Below are 4,911 nucleotides of genomic sequence, written 5' to 3'. Positions count from 1 at the left end.
TAATTTAATTTCTATAGAGACTGATATAGTATTTTCTGATCTGGTTCTAGTTGCATTTACGGTTAACACTTGCTAGATTGGTGTGAGATATCAGCTAATCTTGGAGTAGCTATTTCCAAGCTTAGTAATTATAGATGTATTCTTTGAAGGATATCTGATCATTTCATGGACTTCAATTTTGTTTACTTAACAAAACTTGCGGCAGCACTGCAGGTTGTTGCTGTTACGGTTTATCTGATTTTTGTCATGTCTTAATGGAAATTATTGCAGGAAAAATTGTGCTTGAGGCTTTGATTTTGACCTCTGCTGTGGTTTCCTCACTCACTGGCTATACCTTTTAGGCTTCCAAGAAGGGCAAGAATTTTAGCTTCCTTGGCCCATTTTTATTCACTAGTCTCTTTACCCTGTTTCTCGTTGGCATGATGCAGGTTAGAATAGAATCCATCCCCTTTTTCATTGAGTTATAGTAATTAATCCTTCTGTTCCACATTGATGATCATTTTGATTTTTTAGTTACATTCATAAACCAATGCATTTGTACACAATTGTATCTAGATGGATTGTTTTGTCAATGTACCAAAAAAGTCAAAACAACCATCATTATGGAATGGACGGATGGATGGAGTACTCAGTGGTCTTTTTTTATATGTGGTTTTATAAATCTCCAATTAGTTAGTTTAACATTCTAGTATTGGGTTCTTGTCGACTTGCATGTTACTTAAGACTCCTTGTCCTTTGGCGCAGATGTTCTTCCCCTTTGGACCAGCAGCTCATGCTATTTATGGTGGAATTGGTGCTATGATTTTCTCTGGTTACATTATATACGACACTGACAACCTGATCAAATGCTTCACTTATGATGAGTACATTGGGGCTTCAGTCACTCTCTATCTTGACATTCTGAACTTGTTCCTTGCCATCTTGAATATGCTGAGGGAGGCAAACAATTAGCCACTCATCCTGCATGAACTGAGTTTTTGTCAATTAAAATCTCTGAAATAACGGTTACCTCTTTACAATATACCCTAGGAAGTATTCTGATTATAACACTATGCTCCTCTTCTCTAGTATTCTCTTATAGTTGAGAGTCTTGGGTGACATGAAAAATTTGTTGGTTCACAATTGTATCTTATGATGTATTATATATATAAAAGAATATTGTGCAAAATGTTGTTCATTCCTTTTAGTTATTTATTCTGAGGTGAGTTGCCCTTTGAATTTATATGATACATAGAGTCATAGATTATCAAACAAGCAACCTGCTTTATGTGGAGATCAGCATTATAAAGCTAATAGAGATTCAGAACATTGAATATTCAGAACATTCTCTAGCTTGCATTGTTCAAGAAATTTTAGAAAATTCTAAGGATACTACTCTACTAATGTTTGTGAGACTAATGTTTGTGAGACATGGATGTAATTTTCACTCCATATGGATGTATAACTGTATATTATTGAATAAGTAGAGTTATATGCAAAGAAATATTATATAGATAATCTATTTTTCATATATCTCAAAGAAGAAAAAAATAATATATAATTTATATGAGTTGAGTTGAGTTTTTTTATATTTATTTTGTATGAAAACAAGTTTATTTTGCAATTAGAAAAATAAAAAAAATTCTATTTTACCTTACTGACGGATTTACAGACGGATTTTCTATCTGTAATCAGAATGTGGGATGATTTTCCAAAGTTCAAGTTACAGACGGAAAATCCGTCCGAAAATCCGTCGAAAAATCCGTCTGTAATAATCCGTCTGTAATTACAGATGGAAAATCCGTCCGAAAGTTCGTTGCCTTTGAGAAATGGACAGAAAATTTACAGAGGGAAAATCCGTCGGTAACGGGTAAAAATTTGTCTGTAATTTTTCGACGGAAAAAAATCCGTCAGTAAATAATTTTCGACGGGGCTTTTACAGAGGGACAAAATTCATCGGTAATTTCGTCGGTAACTAAAAATCCGTCTGTAATAAAGACCAAATCCGTCTGTAAATCTGTCTGTATTAATCCATTTTCTAGTTGTGACATAGGAATACGTGATAACTTTCTCATATTATATAGGAAGATTTTCAAGTGTACCGTCGTACCGGTGTATTAATGATTTTTAACCATTGATCTTAATTATATATATTATATATATTTTTTATAATTAAGATTAACGGTTAAAAATCACTGAAACACCGATATGACAGTATACTTAAAAATTTTTCTATTATATATTAGGCCATTTTTGTTCACCAAAAAGAAAAGACATTGTACTAGGCCATCTATTGATCTCTTTGCATTAGGAAGAATGAAATACATATTATATCAAAGTCTCAACAAGAAATTCGAAATACCTTAAAATTTGATATGTTCAATTGTGCAATCAAATAAAAATGTAGTATAACTTTAAATATATTTAGAATTAAGTATTACGTTCAATTTTTCTTTTCAATTGTCAAACAATTAATAATAACAATGATGGTCAATGGCGTCCATAACCATCACCATCATTATTATCTTCAATGAGTGGTATTTATAGAAATGGCAATGAAAAATGTTATTGCAATCACACCACAAACTTGAAGTTCCAATTGACTATTCTTAATAATAAGTTTCCACGCGTTTTGTATATTTGCTCCATAATCATAGTCCTTCTAAGTTCTAATAATGCTTTCAGTGACACAATGCAATAAAAGGAAGTGCTAACGAAGCCTCTCTTAAGAGATAATGATAGTGATGGTTTGTGGCTTTGGGTGCGCCAAAGGAATATTATTGCAAAAGTAACAAAACTAAAGAGAACCTTAATATTATTAAGCCTGCAAAGGAATAGCTTAGCCTAATGACAAAGGTAAGATATTGTATCTTAAGTATCCAGGTTCGACTGATTATTTTTAAATAAATAAAATAAATATTTTATTTATTAAAATAAGTAATTTATAACGTTTTTATCGATTTATATTTGTTTACTTATCTCGTTTATAGTATAAACAAAATAAGATTGTGCATATCTTATTTATACTGTAAACGAGATAAGACACATTTATTATTGCACGTATCACGTTTGTAAACGTGTTATGAAACAAGATAAAACTTAGGCGCCACTATATAAAGAATTCATACACAGTGCCTCTTTTGTCAATTTCTTTGTCCATTACCTTTATTTCTCCTTTTTTTCGAACATTTCTCTTGATATTTGTGAGATACTCATATTTTATGGCGCGTGTGGGCGCGCATGAGACGGACACTTCAACCACCTGAACGCAACTTGGCACATTGCAGGAGCGATCGACTTCGAGGTTAGTTTTGATCCTTTTTCTCTTTTAAGTAATTGAGCATGTAATTATAGTTAAGGTATCTTTATAGATTCAGTGTTGTTATACATGTAGATTAAGTTGTGATGTTATTAGAATTTATTAGGTTGTGTGGAATGTAAAAATTAGTAAATGTTAATTAATTAATTTATTAAATATTTATTCTATTTTTGCAAGTATTTAGATCAAATTTTATATTTATATTAATTTTTTCTTTTTATGTCAAAATAATTTTTTTTACAATTGAAATAGATTTGTTATTAAAATACATTTATCTTTTAACAGAGGCCACGCCTACTACTCCCTAGGTGAGTGAGCCATACTCTTGCACCCCCCGGACGTCATTGTCCCTTACTTGATGGAGGTTGGCTTTGGCGACATGGTGCAGCTCAGGGACTTTATCTTTGATAACTCCTTGATTACTGCAATCGTAGAGCGCTAGTATCTGAAGACCCACATTTTCCACCTGCATTGGTGTGAGTGAATGATCACCCCAGGTGCCAGACCTCCTCATGCTTAGTAGTAGGGTGCGCAAAGGAAGGAATCATTTTCCATCAAGATGACATGGCTTTGGGACCGCGTCCGGCATATCCCAGCTACTGTTGGTGCAGCCACCCTCCGACAGTACACGAGGTGTTATATCCTATTGTTGATCGGTGGTTACCTAAAGAATGGCAAGTCAAACAATCAGGTGCATATCAAATGGCTGCCACTGTTAGAGGACTTCCAGAGGTGTCATGGTATGTCTTGGAGATCCGCTGTGCTTACATGGGGGTACCACTCTTTATGCCATGCAGCACATCGAGATACCACGAGCATAGCTAGATGCACTCCGCTCCTACTTTCGTGGATATACCATAGGTTTCCTCATTAGTGTCCACCCGATAGATAGGTCTGGACGTTTTCTCTGGCCGTGAGGTAACTATTTTCAATTATAGTTTTTGTGCTTTCTATTTAGGTAATTCATCCTTTTATTGCATAAAGTGAGAGAATGTGGTTGTTTTCCTTTGTGAACAGGTTAATAGGTTTGGCCCAGTAGAGTAGGAACCAATAAGAACAGAAGGTCCTCTAATGGTGTGGTGCGTTTGATCGCTTACTGTTGCATGAGGTACACGATTTAGTTTTATTTAGTTGTCTCTAAAGGTTAAATATCCTGTGTAATGAACTGAACGTGACGGTTATTTTACAATTTACTGATGTAGTTCCTATGGACGTGGTACAACGACCTACCCTGCAGGCCTTGTGCCCAGACTAGTTGAGAGATAAGGTTGAGCGGGGGACTTGAATGACTATTGTTCTCCTCGTCTGTGGTGCGCAAAAATCGTGACGATTCCATTCCTTGGTAACGGCGCTAAAACTCAATACGCACGTTCATAATCTTAGTTCTTTGTCACAACTTCGCACAACTAACCAGCAAGTGCACTGGGTCGTCCAAGTAATAAACCTTACGTGAGTAAGGGTTGATCCCACGGAGATTGTCGGCTTGAAGCAAGCTATGGTCACCTTGTAAATCTCAGTCAGGCGGATTCAATTGATTATAGAGATTTAATAATTAAAAGATAAATATAAAATAAAATAAAGATAGTGATACTTATGTAATTCATTGGTGAGAA

The 4,911-nt window shown here is 34.6% G+C and overlaps 1 long non-coding RNA gene across 1 annotated transcript; it reads left to right on the top strand.

The window, feature by feature from the left end:
• On the top strand, positions 234-1,218 carry LOC110265966. Its single transcript, XR_002352679.1, has 2 exons — positions 234-428; positions 745-1,218. It is a non-coding gene; the product is annotated as an uncharacterized LOC110265966 (long non-coding RNA).

Source organism: Arachis ipaensis, chromosome B08 (genome assembly GCF_000816755.2).
Source record: "Arachis ipaensis cultivar K30076 chromosome B08, Araip1.1, whole genome shotgun sequence".
Lineage (NCBI taxonomy): Eukaryota > Viridiplantae > Streptophyta > Magnoliopsida > Fabales > Fabaceae > Arachis > Arachis ipaensis.
This window is presented reverse-complemented; position numbering and strand designations above follow the sequence as displayed.